The sequence below is a fragment of the Hemiscyllium ocellatum genome, unplaced genomic scaffold (genome assembly GCF_020745735.1).
Source record: "Hemiscyllium ocellatum isolate sHemOce1 unplaced genomic scaffold, sHemOce1.pat.X.cur. scaffold_694_pat_ctg1, whole genome shotgun sequence".
NCBI lineage: Eukaryota > Metazoa > Chordata > Chondrichthyes > Orectolobiformes > Hemiscylliidae > Hemiscyllium > Hemiscyllium ocellatum.
In genome coordinates, this window is record NW_026869176.1 from 96,999 (window position 1) to 113,489 (window position 16,491).

Consider the following 16,491-nt stretch of genomic DNA (forward strand, 5'->3'; position numbering starts at 1 on the left):
ATGCATATGGTCACAGAATTTGAGGGTTTGTACATTAAGTTTACGTTCCATAAGGATCAATGGTCGGCACAACATCGTGGGCTGAAGGGCCTGTTCTGTGCTGTACTGTTCTGTGTTCTATGAAGTGTATCTGTACCTTTCGACCATCTGCACCCTGTACTGACAGATAGTGCTCCCTCAATACCTTAGAAACCATCCCCCAGTATGTTTATCCCCAAAACACCTCGTAAACCTGTTTGTCAACTTTCAGCAGAAGCAGCCTCAGGGCATTGAACACAGACTGAATGACTCAGTGACGCTTGGATCAGGTCAGATCAAATTCTCAAGCAAACAGATGGCTGGGGATATTCAGTAACAACGGTGAGGAGAGAGAGGAACAATTCACATTTCAAGGGACCCTTACTCAAAACGGTCTGTTCTGAAGGAGCTTTCCCGCAGAAATCACTGGATTGAAAGGTAAACTCTGTCTGTCTCTTTCTCCCTCTCCCATCAGAGATGCTGCCGGACATGCTTAGCTTCTTCAGCAATCTCTGTATTGATGTTTCAGGTCTCCAGCGGGTCCGTACAGATTGGTTTTAGTGTTGAATTCTCAAGCTTGCTCTGTTCAAGGGATTGAACCCCTCGGCTACAAAGGGGGGTCAGTTACCTCAGCTAACAGGTTTGTGATGTCAACATTGTTGGTTCAAACTCTATCATGTCTGAAATTACCATGAAGGCCCCTGATTCTCAACCTCGCCCCTCCCCTGAGGTGTGTGACCCACCAGGCCTCTCTCTCTGACAGGACAGCAGCTCTCGGGTCCTCCTGGTCTATACTAACTTCCCAACTTTAAAAAGGACACTCCAGGAAGAGAGCTCTTTACATGGTTCAGGTCAAAATCCTGGAGCTCCCTCCCTGACATCACTGTGGGACACCCAAGGACTGCAGCAGGAGAGTACAGCTCACCCCCACCTTCCAGGTAACTATTAGAGGGGGTGGGAATCACATGCAAGCCCCATTTGAAAATAAGTTTATTACAGGGTGACGGTGGATGGTCACTAAGACTGTTTCTGTACCTGTGCTGCAATCAGCATAACGATGAAGCAAAGGGTGGGTTGAAGATGACAATGATAGCCTTTCGTAGGTTGGTGTTTATTGGAGTTTGTATCGACAGTATGAATGTTTGAGCACTTATTCAAGGGCATGCAGGTAGCTGCCAGAGGAAGTGATGGGGGCTGGTACAATTGTGACATTTGAAAGCCATCACGACGAGTATGTGAATAGGAAGGGTTTAGAGGGATATCAGCCAAGTGCTAGCAAATGGAACGAAATGAGATGAGAATATCTGGTTGGTATGGTCGCGTTGTATAGGAGGGTCTGTTTCCAAGCTGTGCATCTCTGTGACTCTGTGCCTCTGAATAGTCTATTACAGAGAGTTTCAGACAGGGCCTGGTTTCTGTGTCTCGCTCATACTTCCTCAGAATCTGCAAACCCTATGTCTCCACATTTCCACAAGACTCCATGAAATAGAAAAAAGACGGTCAGTGCTGAGGGAGTGCCGCGCAGTCTGAGGGTCAGTACAGAGAGAGTGCTACACTGTCAGAGTTTCAGTACTGAGGGAGTGCTGCACTGTCTGAGGGTCAGTACTGAGGGAGAGCTGCACTGTCAGAGGGTCAGTACTGAGGGAGTGCTGCACTGTCAGATGGTCAGTACTGAGGGAGTGCTGCACTGTCAGAGGGTCACTGCTGAGGTAGTGCAGCACGGTCAGAGGGTCAGTACTGAGGGAATGCTGCACTGTCAGACGGTCAGTCCTGAGGGAGTGCTGCACTGTCAGAGGGTCAGTACTGAGGGAGTGCAGCACAGTCAGAGGATCAGTTCTGAGGGAGGGCCGCACTGTCAGAGGGTCAGTACTGAGGGAGTGCTGCACTGTCAGAGGGTCAGTACTGAGGGAATGCTGCACTGTCAGAGGGTCAGTACTGAGGGAGAGCTCCACTATCAGAGGATCAGTACTGAGGGAGTGCTGCGCTGTCAGAGGGTCAGTACTGAGGGAATGCTGCACTGTCAGTGAGTCAGTACTGAGGGAGTGCTGCACTGTCAGAGGGTCAGTACTGAGGGAATGCTGCACTGTCAGAGGGTCAGTACTGAGGGAGAGCTGCACTATCAGAGGATCAGTACTGAGGGAGTGCAGCACTGTCAGAGGGTCAGTACTGAGGGAGTGCTGCACTGTCAGAGGGTCAGTACTGAGGGAGTGCAGCACAGTCAGATGGTCAGTACTGAGGGAGTGCTGCACTGTCAGAGGGTCACTGCTGAGGTAGTGCAGCACGGTCAGAGGGTCAGTACTGAGGGAATGCTGCACTGTCAGACGGTCAGTCCTGAGGGAGTGCTGCACTGTCAGAGGGTCAGTACTGAGGGAGTGCAGCACAGTCAGAGGATCAGTTCTGAGGGAGGGCCGCACTGTCAGAGGGTCAGTACAGAATGGAGTGTTTCACTGTCAGTGAGTCAGTACTGAGGGAGAGCTGCGCTGTCAGAGGGTCAGTACTGAGGGAATGCTGCACTGTCAGTGAGTCAGTACTGAGGGAATGCTGCACTGTCAGAGGGTCAGTACTGAGGGAGAGCTGCACTATCAGAGGATCAGTACTGAGGGAGTGCAGCACTGTCAGAGGGTCAGTACTGAGGGAGTGCTGCGCTGTCAGAGGGTCAGGACTGAAGGAGTGCCGCGCAGTCTGAGGGTCAGTACTGAGGCAGAGCTGCACTGTCAGTGGGTCAGTACTGAGGGAGTGCAGCACTGTCAGAGGGTTAGTACTGAGGGAGAGCTGCACTGTCAGAGGATAAGTGTGGAGGGAGTGCAGCATTGTCAGAGTGTCAGTGTGGAGGGAGTGCAGCACTGTCAGAGGTTCATTACAGAGAGAGTGCTACATTATCAGAGGGTCAGTACTGAGGGAGCGTTGCACTGTCAGTGGGTCAGTACAAAGAGAGTGCTACACTGTCAGGGGATCAGTACTGAGGGAGTGCTGCACTGTATGAGGGTCAGTACTGAGGGAGAGCTGCACTGTCAGAGGATCAGTGTGGAGGGAGTGCCGCATTGTCAGAGTGTCAGTGTGGAGGGAGTGCAGCATTGTTCAGAGGTTCATTACCGAGAGAGTGCTACATTATCAGAGGGTCAGTACTGAGGGAGCGTTGCACTGTCAGTGGGTCAGTACAAAGAGAGTGCTACACTGTCAGGGGATCAGTACTGAGGGAGTGATGCACTGTATGAGGGTCAGTACTGAGGGAGAGCTGCACTGTCAGAGGAATAGCGTGGAGGGAGTGCAGCTTTGTCAGAGGGTCAGCACTGAGGGAATGCTGCACTGTCAGAGGGTCACTGCTGAGGTAGTGCAGCACGGTCAGAGGGTCAGTACTGAGGGAATGCTGCACTGTCAGACGGTCAGTCCTGAGGGAGTGCTGCGCTGCCAGAGGGACAGTACTGAGGGAGTGCCGCACAGTCTGAGGGTCAGTACTGAGGGAGAGCTGCACTGTCAGAGGGTCAGTACTGAGGGAGTGCAGCAATGTCAGAGGGTCAGTATTGAGGGAATGCTGCACTGTCAGAGGGTCAGTACTGAGGGAGAGCTGCACTGTCAGAGGATAAGTGTGGAGGGAGTGCCGCAGTGTCAGAGGTTCATTACAGAGAGAGTGCTACATTATCAGAGGGTTAGTACTGAGGGAGCGTTGCACTGTCAGTGGGTCAGTACAAAGAGAGTGCTACACTGTCAGAGGATCAGTACTGAGGGAGTGCTGCACTGTCTGAGGGTCAGTACTGAGGGAGAGCTGCACTGTCCGAGGGTCAGTACTGAGGGAGTGCAGCACTGTCAGAGGGTCAGTACTGAGGGCGTGCTGCACTGTCAATAAGTCAGTACTAAGGGAGTGCAGCACTGTCAGAGGGTCAGTACTGAGGGCGTGCTGCACTGTCAGAGGATCAGTTCTGAGGGAGAGCCGCACTGTCCGAGGGTCAGTACTGAGGGAGTGCTGCACTGTTAGAGGTTCAGTACCGAGGGAGTGCTGCACTGTCAATAAGTCAGTACTGAGGGAGTGCTGCACTGTCAGAGGGTCAGTACTGAGGGAGTGCTGCACTGTCAGAGGGTCAGTACTGAGGGAGTGCTGTTCTGTCAGAGTGTCACCTCTGATGGAGTGCTACACTGTCAGTGGGTCAGTTCTGATGGAGAGCTGCACTGTCAGAGGTTTTGTCCTGAGATTGGGCCACACTGTCGGAGGGTCAGTACAGGGTCACTTCCACACTGTCAGAGAGTCAGTACAGAGGGAGTGCATCACTATCAGAGGATCAGTGTGGAGGGAGTGCAGCATTGTCAGAGGGTCAGTGTGGAGGGAGTGCAGCATTGTCAGAGGGTCAGTGTGGGGGGAGTGCAGCATTGTCAGAGGGTCAGTGTGGAGGGAATGCAGCATTGTCAGAGGGTCAGTGTGTGGGAGTGCAGCATTATCAGGGGTTCAGTATGGGGGAGTGCAGCATTGTCAGAGGGTCAGTGTGGAGGGAGTGCAGCATTGTCAGAGGGTCAGTGTGGAGGGAGTGCAGCTTTGTCAGAGGGTCTGTGTGGAGGGAGTGCAGCATTGTCAGAGAGTCAGGACGGGGGGATTGCTATGCAGGGAGAGAGTCAGCAATGATGAAGTGCATACTCTCTGCTGGTCAGTGCTGATGGATGGCCATGCTGTCAGAGTGTTGCACTGTGAGAGGGTTACTACTGAGGGAGCGCTGCACTGTGAAAGGGTTAGAACTGAGGGAGCACCGCACACTGAGGGGTTTAGTACTGAGGGATCACCGCGCTGTGAGAGGGTCAGTACTGAGGGAGCGCCACACTATGTGTCCGATAGTCAGTACTGAGTGATTGCTGCATTGCCAGAGGGTCAGTACTGAGAGAGTGATGGACTGTCAAAGGGTCATTACTTAGGGAGCGCTACTTGGTCAGTGTGTCAGTTCTGAGGGTGTTGTTTCAGAGGGTCATTACTGAGGGAGTGCTGCACAGTCAGAGGGTCAGTACTGAGGGAGAGCTGCACTGTCAGAGAATCAGTGTGGAGGTCGTGCTGCACTGTCAGAGGGTCATTTCAGAGAGAGTGCTACACTATCAGAGGGTCAGTACGGAGGGAGCGTTGCACTGTCAGACGGTCAGTACAGAGTGAGTGCTGCACTGTCAGAGGGTCAGTGTGGATGGAGTGCAGCATTGTCAGAGGGTCAGTAGTGAGGGAGTGCTGCACTGTCAGAGAGTTAGTGCTGAGGGAGTGCTGCACTGTCAGAGGGAGAGTGCTGAGGGAGTTCTGCACTGTCAGAGAGAGACTGCTGAGTGAGTGCAGCACTGTCAGAGGGTCTGTATTGAGGGAATGCTGCACTGTAAGAGGGTCAGTACTGAGGGAATGCTGCACTGTCAGACGGTCAGTTCTGAGGGAGTGCTGCACTGTTAGAGGGTCAGTACTGAGAGAGTGCTGCACTGTCAGAGGGTCAGTACTGTGGGAGTGCAGCACTGTCAGAGGATCAGTGTGGAGGGAGTGCAGCACTGTCAGAGGGTCAGTACTGAGGGAATGATGCACTGTCAGACGGTCAGTACTGAGGGAGTACTGCACTGTCAGAGGGTCAGTACTGAGGGAGTGCTGCATTGTCAGAGTGTTACTTCTGAGGGAGTGCTGCACTGTCAGAGGGTCAGTACTGAGGGAGTGCTGCATTGTCAGAGTGTCACTTCTGAGGGAGTGCAGCACTGTCAGAGTGTCAGTCCAGAGGGAGTGCTGCACTGTCAGAGGGTCAGTACTGAGGGAGTGCTGCACTGTCAGAGGGTCATTAATAAGGGAGTGCAGCACTGTCAGAGGGTCAGTACTGAGAGAGTGCTGCACTGTCAGAGGGTCATTACTAAGGGAGTGCTGCACTGTCAGAGGGTCATTACTAAGGGAGTGGTGCACTGTCAGCGCATCAGTCTGAGGGATTCCTGCATTGTAAGGGAGTCAGTACTGAGTGAGTGCCACACTGTCAGATGCCCTGAATGGCCTAATTTCTGCTCTCATGTCTTGTGGTCTACGAGGAATATCTGGAATTGTTCAGTACATTGCTGCTTCTGCGTCCTACAGACCCTGCTCAGCAATGATTCCCGTGTCCAGATTCCAGAGACTGGGTTCAAACAGACCGCCTTCATTTGGTTTTTGAACTTGAAGAGGTTCCATCCTCTTTTCCCAGGGTTGGAGGGTTCGGTTCACGTGACTGACCTGCCAGCTCAAAGGGATATTTTCATGCTGCAGGGCTGAGGTTTATTCCTCAGCTTCCGTCTGCTCATCCCAAATGGATCCCACTGCCCCACACTCAGCACAGTCGTGTGTTCCTTATTTCTGAGCTTCCCAATGCTCATCCACTTCCAGAATGACATCCACACTCCTCCAAACCGTATTGCAGGGTAATTGCCTGGGAGAGAGGAGGGCTAAGAGGGGAAATAAAAATCTGAAAGGACCTTACAGTGACATTAAGGGTGAATTGATAATGAGAGAAAGAGTAGGCTGTGGAAGACAGTGAGAGTTTGTGCATGGACCCAGAGGGTGTAGTGAATGGATGCATTTTGTCAGTGCTCACTGGGACAGGGTTGATAATAAATCGTGGAGATGCTCTGTGATATAATTAAATGAGTAAACATATATATAGAGAGAGAGATGGTTCTGAGTGGTCTGGCCTTCTTACAACCCAATAAATCTCCAAAGACGGTGGAAATGTATCTCAGTTTACCGAATGAGGTGATGGAGGAAGTAGCAGGTACACGAGCAAACATTTCCAAATCCTCTCTGGCCACAGGAGGGGTGACGGCAGACTGACCATGTGGTACTGTTATTCAAGAAGGAGCATGGGATATACCAGGCAGCTCCAGGCCAGTCAGGCTAATATCGTGGGTGGGACGTCTGTTGGAAGCAATTTTGGGAGATAGAATTAATCAGCATTTAAAGAGACTGGAGTTCAGGAAGAACAGTCAGAATGGTTCTGTTAAGGGGAGGTCGGGTCTGACCAATGGGATTGCACTGTTTAAGGAGGTGACCAGGTGTGTAAATAAGGGCAATACTTTCCTGTCGCCTGCTTGGAGGTCAGTGAGGCTTTTATCAGGACCCATACCGGAAACCGATAGTGAACATAAAAACTCAAGATCCAAGGAATTTGGCGCAGAATGCTGAGTGGCAGGAAGGAGACAGTGACGGCCCAATGAGAAATCTCTGTCCGTTCATGTCTCACTGTTGGGGTCTTGCTGATGTGGCTGATAGAAAAGATTTAGGTTTGAATGGTGGATGGTTAATCATTGGGTTCATGAATGATATGAAGATTGGTTGGGTGATAAATACTGAGGAGGATAGCCTTAGGTTACAGAAGGATAGAGATGGCCTTGTCAGATGGACCGATCAGTGACAACGGGTGAGGTGCCTGAAGACTGGAGGGTGGTTAATGATGGGCCATTATTGAAGTAAGGCTGCAAGGAACAGCCATTGTACTATGGAGCTGTGAGCCTGATGGCAGTGGTGGGTCAGCTGTTGGAGGGCATTCTGAGAGACAACTTACATACATTTGGAAAAGCAAGAATTGATTAGGGATGGTCAGCTTGGCTTTGTTTGTGGAAATGGTGTGTCCAAATTGATGGAGCTTTTGAAGGGATGACCAAGGAGACAGATGAGATGTTTTCACATGGGAGACTGCTTAGTAAAAGGTTAGATGAGATGACATCCAGGGAGAGAGGACAGCACGGTCCCTCAGTGGTTTGATTCTAACTCCCGGTGACTGTCTGTATGGAGTTTACACATTCTCTCTGTATCTGTGTGCGTTTCCTCCGGGTGATCCAGTTTCCTCCCAAAGCCTAAAGATGCCATGGGAAATGTAGCATTCCCGGGATCGAGTAGAGGATGTGAGTCTGGGTGGGATGATGTTCAGACAGTCAGAGTGGGGCCAATGGACGGAATGGCTTGCTTCTACACTGTAGGAATTCTAAAATTAATCCAGAGAGACAAGTCATGTTCTGGGAACATGGGCTCCAATCTTGAACAGGGGTGGATGTGGGTCCTTACCGTCTGAAGGGGTTTGAACACAGTCTGAGGGGGGAGCTGGGCTGAGCCCTGAAGTGTTGAGGGTGTGAATGTTTTGTGGAGCTACTGTCTGAGGGGCTTTGGGGGTTAACACAACAAAGTGGTGCTTTCAGAGGTACTGAGGGGGCACTCTCTGAGGTACTGAGGGAGCACTCTCTGAGGTACTGAGGGAGCACTCTCTGAGGTACTGAGGGAGCACTGTCTGAGGTACTGAGGGAGCACTTAGATATTGAGGGAGCACTTTCTGAGGAATTGAGGGAGCACTTTCTGAGGAATTGAGGGAGCACTTTCTGAGGTATTGAGGGAGAACTATCTGAGGTATTGAGGGAGCAAAGTCTGAGGTACCGAGGGAGCACTTTCCGAGGTACCGAGGGAGCACTTTATTAGGTATTGAGGGAGCACTATCTGAGGTATTGAGGGAGCACTATCTGAGGAATTGAGGGAGCACAATCTGAGGAATTGAGGGAGCACTTTCTGAGGAATTGAGGGAGCACTCTCTGAGGTACAGAGGGAGCACTCTCTGAGGTACTGAGGGAGCACTCTCTGAGGTACTGAGGGAGCAATATCTCAGGTATTGAGGGAGCAATATCTCAGGTATTGAGGGAGCACTGTCTGAGGTATTGAGGGAGAACTAAGCAAGGTATTGAGGGAGAACTAAGCAAGGTATTGAGGGAGAACTAAGCAAGGTATTGAGGGAGAACTATCTGAGGTATTGAGGGAGCACTTTCTGAGGTATTGAGGGAGCACTATCTGAGGTATTGAGGGAGCACTATCTGAGGAATTGAGGGAGCACTATCTGAGAAATTGAGGGAGCACTATCTGAGGAATTGAGGGAGCACTTTCTGAGGAATTGAGGGAGCACTATCTGAGGTATTGAGGGAGAACTAAGCAAGGTATTGAGGGAGAACTATCTGAGGTATTGAGGGAGCACTTAGATATTGAGGGAGTACTTTCTGAGGAATTGAGGGAGCACTTTCTGAGGAATTGAGGGAGCACTATCTGAGGTATTGAGGGAGAACTATCTGAGGTATTGAGGGAGCACTTAGATATTGAGGGAGCACTTTCTGAGGAATTGAGGGAGCACTTTCTGAGGAATTGAGGGAGCACTTTCTGAGGTATTGAGGGAGCACTATCTGAGGAATTGAGGGAGCACTATCTGAGGAATTGAGGGAGCACTATCTGAGGTATTGAGGGAGAACTAAGCAAGGTATTGAGGGAGAACTATCTGAGGTATTGAGGGAGCACTTAGATATTGAGGGAGCACTTTCTGAGGAATTGAGGGAGCACTTTCTGAGGAATTGAGGGAGCACTATCTGAGGTATTGAGGGAGAACTATCTGAGGTATTGAGGGAGCACTTAGATATTGAGGGAGCACTTTCTGAGGAATTGAGGGAGCACTTTCTGAGGAATTGAGGGAGCACTATCTGAGGTATTGAGGGAGCACTATCTGAGGAATTGAGGGAGCACTATCTGAGGAATTGAGGGAGCACTTTCTGAGGAATTGAGGGAGCACTATCTGAGGTATTGAGGGAGAACTAAGCAAGGTATTGAGGGAGAACTATCTGAGGTATTGAGGGAGCACTTAGATATTGAGGGAGCACTTTCTGAGGAATTGAGGGAGCACTTTCTGAGGAATTGAGGGAGCACTATCTGAGGTATTGAGGGAGAACTATCTGAGGTATTGAGGGAGCACTTAGATATTGAGGGAGCACTTTCTGAGGAATTGAGGGAGCACTTTCTGAGGAATTGAGGGAGCACTTTCTGAGGTATTGAGGGAGCACTATCTGAGGAATTGAGGGAGCACTATCTGAGGAATTGAGGGAGCACTTTCTGAGGAATTGAGGGAGCACTATCTGAGGTATTGAGGGAGAACTAAGCAAGGTATTGAGGGAGAACTATCTGAGGTATTGAGGGAGCACTTAGATATTGAGGGAGCACTTTCTGAGGAATTGAGGGAGCACTTTCTGAGGAATTGAGGGAGCACTATCTGAGGTATTGAGGGAGAACTATCTGAGGTATTGAGGGAGCAAAGTCTGAGGTACCGAGGGAGCACTTTCCGAGGTACCGAGGGAGCACTTTCCGAGGTACCGAGGGAGCACTTTCTGAGGTATTGAGGGAGCACTATCTGAGGTATTGAGGGAGCACTATCTGAGGTATTGAGGGAGCACTATCTGAGGAATTGAGGGAGCACTTTCTGAGGAATTGAGGGAGCACTATCTGAGGTATTGAGGGAGAAATATCTGAGGTATTGAGGGAGCAAAGTCTGAGGTACCGAGGGAGCACTTTCTTAGGTATTGAGGGAGCACTGTCTGAGGTACTGAGGGAGAACTAAGCAAGGTACTGAGGGAGAACTTTCTGAGATATTGAGGGAGCACATTCTGAGGTATTAAGGGAGTACTATGCGAGTTATTGAGGGAGAACGTTCTGAGGTATTGAGGGAGCACTTTCTGAGGTATTGAGGGAGCACTTTCTGAGGAATTGAGGGAGCACTTTCTGAGGTATTGAGGGAGCACTATCTGAGGAATTGAGGGAGCACTATCTGAGGAATTGAGGGAGCACTATCTGAGGAATTGAGGGAGCACTTTCTGAGGAATTGAGGGAGAACTTTCTGAGATATTGAGGGAGCACTTTCTGAGGTATTGAGGGAGCACTTTCTGAGGTATTGAGGGAGCACTATCTGAGGAATTGAGGGAGCACTATCTGAGGAATTGAGGGAGCACTTTCTGAGGAATTGAGGGAGCACTTTCTGAGGAATTGAGGGAGAACTTTCTGAGATATTGAGGGAGCACTTTCTGAGGTATTGAGGGAGCACTTTCTGAGGTATTGAGGGAGCACTATCTGAGGAATTGAGGGAGCACTTTCTGAGGAATTGAGGGAGCACTTTCTGAGGAATTGAGGGAGCACTATCTGAGGTATTGAGGGAGAACTTTCTGAGATATTGAGGGAGCACTATCTGAGGAATTGAGGGAGCACTATCTGAGGAATTGAGGGAGCACTTTCTGAGGAATTGAGGGAGCACTTTCTGAGGAATTGAGGGAGAACTTTCTGAGATATTGAGGGAGCACTTTCTGAGGTATTGAGGGAGCACTTTCTGAGGTATTGAGGGAGCACTATCTGAGGAATTGAGGGAGCACTTTCTGAGGAATTGAGGGAGCACTTTCTGAGGTATTGAGGGAGCACTTTCTGAGGTATTGAGGGAGCACTATCTGAGGAATTGAGGGAGCACTATCTGAGGAATTGAGGGAGCACTTTCTGAGGAATTGAGGGAGCACTTTCTGAGGAATTGAGGGAGCACTATCTGAGGTATTGAGGGAGAACTTTCTGAGGTATTGAGGGAGCACTTTCTGAGGTATTGAGGGAGCACTATCTGAGGAATTGAGGGAGCACTTTCTGAGGAATTGAGGGAGCACTTTCTGAGGTATTGAGGGAGAACTTTCTGAGATATTGAGGGAGCACTATCTGAGGAATTGAGGGAGCACTTTCGGAGGAATTGAGGGAGCACTATCTGAGGTATTGAGGGAGAACTTTCTGAGATATTGAGGGAGCACTTTCTGAGGTATTGAGGGAGCACTTTCTGAGGTATTGAGGGAGCACTATCTGAGGAATTGAGGGAGCACTTTCTGAGGAATTGAGGGAGCACTATCTGAGGTATTAAGGGAGAACTTTCTGAGATATTGAGGGAGCACTTTCTGAGGAATTGAGGGAGCACTTTCTGAGGAATTGAGGGAGCACTTTCTGAGGAATTGAGGGAGCACTATCTGAGGTATTGAGGGAGAACTTTCTGAGATATTGAGGGAGCCCATTCTGAGGTATTAAGGGAGTACTATGCGAGTTATTGAGGGAGAACTATCTGAGGTATTGAGGGAGCACTTTCTGAGGTATTGAGGGAGCACATTCTGAGGAATTGAGGGAGCACTTTCTGAGGTATTGAGGGAGCACTATCTGAGGAATTGAGGGAGCACTATCTGAGGAATTGAGGGAGCACTTTCTGAGGTATTGAGGGAGCACTTTCTGAGGTATTGAGGGAGCACTTTCTGAGGTATTGAGGGAGCACTATCTGAGGAATTGAGGGAGCACTATCTGAGGAATTGAGGGAGCACTTTCTGAGGAATTGAGGGAGCACTATCTGAGGTATTGAGGGTGAACTTTCTGAGATATTGAGGGAGCACTTTCTGAGGTATTGAGGGAGCACTTTCTGAGGTATTGAGGGAGCACTATCTGAGGAATTGAGGGAGCACTATCTGAGGTATTAAGGGAGTACTATGCGAGTTATTGAGGGAGAACTATCTGAGGTATTGAGGGAGCACTTTCTGAGGAATTGAGGGAGCACTTTCTGAGGTATTGAGGGAGCACTATCTGAGGAATTGAGGGAGCACTATCTGAGGAATTGAGGGAGCACTTTCTGAGGAATTGAGGGAGCACTTTCTGAGGTATTGAGGGAGCACTATCTGAGGAATTGAGGGAGCACTTTCTGAGGAATTGAGGGAGCACTCTCTGAGGAATTGAGGGAGCACTATCTGAGGTATTGAGGGAGAACTTTCTGAGATATTGAGGGAGCACTTTCTGAGGTATTGAGGGAGCACTATCTGAGGTATTGAGGGAGCACTATCTGAGGAATTGAGGGAGCACTTTCTGAGGAATTGAGGGAGCACTTTCTGAGGTATTGAGGGAGCACTATCTGAGGAATTGAGGGAGCACTTTCTGAGGAATTGAGGGAGCACTCTCTGAGGAATTGAGGGAGCACTATCTGAGGTATTGAGGGAGAACTTTCTGAGATATTGAGGGAGCACTTTCTGAGGTATTGAGGGAGCACTATCTGAGGTATTGAGGGAGCACTTTCTGAGGTATTGAGGGAGCACTATCTGAGGAATTGAGGGAGCACTATATGAGTAATTGAGGGAGCACTTTCTAAGGAATTGAGGGAGCACTATCTGAGGTATTGAGGGAGAACTTTCTGAGATATTGAGGTAGCAATATCTGAGGAATTGAGGGAGCACTATCTGAGGAATTTAGGGAGCACTTTCTGAGGAATTGAGGGAGCACTTTCTGAGGAATTGAGGGAGCACTATCTGAGGTATTGAGGGAGAACTTTCTGAGATATTGAGGGAGCACATTCTGAGGTATTAAGGGAGTACTATGCGAGTTATTGAGGGAGAACTATCTGAGGTATTGAGGGAGCACTTTCTGAGGTATTGAGGGAGCACTTTCTGAAGAATTGAGGGAGCACTTTCTGAGGTATTGAGGGAGCACTATCTGAGGAATTGAGGGAGCACTTTCTGAGGAATTGAGGGAGCACTTTCTGAGGTATTGAGGGACCACTTTCTGAGGTATTGAGGGTGAACTATCTGAGGAATTGAGGGAGCACTATCTGAGGAATTGAGGGAGCACTTTCTGAGGAATTGAGGGAGCACTATCTGAGGTATTGAGGGAGAACTTTCTGAGATATTGAGGGAGCACTTTCTGAGGTATTGAGGGAGCACTTTCTGAGGTATTGAGGGAGCACTATCTGAGGAATTGAGGGAGCACTATCTGAGGAATTGAGGGAGCACTTTCTGAGGAATTGAGGGAGCACTATCTGAGGTATTGAGGGAGCACTTTCTGAGATATTGAGGGAGCACTATCTGAGGAATTGAGGGAGCACTATCTGAGGAATTGAGGGAGCACTTTCTGAGGAATTGAGGGAGCACTTTCTGAGGAATTGAGGGAGCACTATCTGAGGTATTGAGGGAGAACTTTCTGAGATATTGAGGGAGCACATTCTGAGGTATTAAGGGAGTACTATGCGAGTTATTGAGGGAGAACTATCTGAGGTATTGAGGGAGCACTTTCTGAGGAATTGAGGGAGCACTATCTGAGGAATTGAGGGAGCACTTTCTGAGGAATTGAGGGAGCACTTTCTGAGGAATTGAGGGAGCACTATCTGAGGTATTGAGGGAGAACTTTCTGAGATATTGAGGAAGCACATTCTGAGGTATTAAGGGAGTACTATGCGGGTTATTGAGGGAGAACTATCTGAGGTATTGAGGGAGCACTTTCTGAGGTATTGAGGGAGCACTTTCTGAGGAATTGAGGGAGCACTATCTGAGGTATTGAGGGAGAACTTTCTGAGATATTGAGGGAGCACATTCTGAGGTATTAAGGGAGTACTATGCGAGTTATTGAGGGAGAACTATCTGAGGTATTGAGGGAGCACTTTCTGAGGTATTGAGGGAGCACTTTCTGAGGAATTGAGGGAGCACTATCTGAGGTATTGAGGGAGAACTTTCTGAGGTATTGAGGGAGCACTATCTGAGGTATTGAGGGAGAACTTTCTGAGATATTGAGGGAGCACATTCTGAGGTATTGAGGGAGCACTTTCTGAGGAATTGAGGGAGCACTATCTGAGGTATTGAGGGAGAACTTTCTGAGATATTGAGGGAGCACATTCTGAGGTATTGAGGGAGCACTTTCTGAGGAATTGAGGGAGCACTATCTGAGGTATTGAGGGAGAACTTTCTGAGATATTGAGGGAGCACATTCTGAGGTATTAAGGGAGTACTATGCGAGTTATTGAGGGAGAACTATCTGAGGTATTGAGGGAGCAAAGTCTGAGGTACCGAGGGAGCACTTTCCGAGGTACCGAGGGAGCACTTTCTTAGGTGTTGAGGGAGCACTTACTTAGATATTGATGAAGCACTTTCTTAGATATTCAGGGAGTAATTTCTGAGGTACTGAGGGAGGACTTTCTGAGGTACTGAAGGAGCACTTTCTGTGATATTGAGGGAGCACTATCTGAGGAATTGAGGGAGCACTTTCTGAGGAATTGAGGGAGCACTTTCTGAGGAATTGAGGGAGAACTTTCTGAGATATTGAGGGAGCACATTCTGAGGTATTAAGGGAGTACTATGCGAGTTATTGAGGGAGAACTATCTGAGGTATTGAGGGAGCACTTTCTGAGGAATTGAGGGAGCACTATCTGAGGAATTGAGGGAGCACTTTCTGAGGAATTGAGGGAGCACTTTCTGAGGAATTGAGGGAGCACTATCTGAGGTATTGAGGGAGAACTTTCTGAGATATTGAGGGAGCACATTCTGAGGTATTAAGGGAGTACTATGCGAGTTATTGAGGGAGAACTATCTGAGGTATTGAGGGAGCACTTTCTGAGGTATTGAGGGAGCACTTTCTGAGGAATTGAGGGAGCACTATCTGAGGTATTGAGGGAGAACTTTCTGAGATATTGAGGGAGCACATTCTGAGGTATTAAGGGAGTACTATGCGAGTTATTGAGGGAGAACTATCTGAGGTATTGAGGGAGCACTTTCTGAGGTATTGAGGGAGCACTTTCTGAGGAATTGAGGGAGCACTATCTGAGGTATTGAGGGAGAACTTTCTGAGGTATTGAGGGAGCACTATCTGAGGTATTGAGGGAGAACTTTCTGAGAAATTGAGGGAGCACATTCTGAGGTATTAAGGGAGTACTATGCGAGTTATTGAGGGAGAACTATCTGAGGTATTGAGGGAGCACTTTCTGAGGTATTGAGGGAGCACTTTCTGAGGTGTTGAGGGAGCACTATCTGAGGTATTGAGGGAGAACTTTCTGAGATATTGAGGGAGCACATTCTGAGGTATTAAGGGAGTACTATGCGAGTTATTGAGGGAGAACTATCTGAGGTATTGAGGGAGCACTTTCTGAGGTATTGAGGGAGCACTTTCTGAGGAATTGAGGGAGCACTATCTGAGGTATTGAGGGAGAACTTTCTGAGATATTGAGGGAGCACATTCTGAGGTATTGAGGGAGCACTTTCTGAGGAATTGAGGGAGCACTATCTGAGGTATTGAGGGAGAACTTTCTGAGATATTGAGGGAGCACATTCTGAGGTATTAAGGGAGTACTATGCGAGTTATTGAGGGAGAGCTATCTGAGGTATTGAGGGAGCAAAGTCTGAGGTACTGAGGGAGCACTATCAGAGGTATTGAGGGAGAATTATCTGAGATATCGAGGCAGCACTTTTTGTGGTATTGAGGGAGCATTATCTGAGCTATTCAGGAATCACTTTGAAGTATTGAGGGAGCATTATCTGAGGTATTGAGGGAGCACGTTCTGAGGTACTGAGGGAGTAATTTCAGAAGTATTGAGGGAGCACTGTCTGAGGGACTGAGGGAGCACTTTCTGAGGTATTGAGGGAGCACTTTCTGAGGTATTGAGGGAGCACTTTCTGAGGAATTGAGGGAGCACTATCTGAGGTATTGAGGGAGAACTTTCTGAGATATTGAGGTAGCACTATCTGAGGAATTGAGGGAGCACTATCTGAGGAATTGAGGGAGCACTATCTGAGGAATTGAGGGAGCACTTTCTGAGGAATTGAGGGAGCACTATCTGAGGTATTGAGGGAGAACTTTCTGAGATATTGAGGGAGCACTTTCTGAGGTATTGAGGGAGCACTTTCTGAGGTATTGAG

The 16,491-nt window shown here is 48.9% G+C and overlaps 1 long non-coding RNA gene across 3 annotated transcripts in view; it reads left to right on the forward strand.

Annotated features, from left to right (window-relative positions):
- Window positions 1-245: 245 nt before the first annotated feature.
- The window catches only part of LOC132814146 (uncharacterized), a 75,647-nt gene continuing 59,401 nt past the window's right edge, over window positions 246-16,491 (forward strand). For 2 of the 3 annotated variants that reach the window (XR_009644325.1, XR_009644324.1), the window contains exons 1-2: window positions 246-456; window positions 548-658. This is a non-coding gene — a long non-coding RNA (uncharacterized LOC132814146). The remainder of the gene's footprint in view (window positions 457-547; window positions 659-16,491) is intronic. The other variant, XR_009644323.1, reaches the window with a different exon arrangement.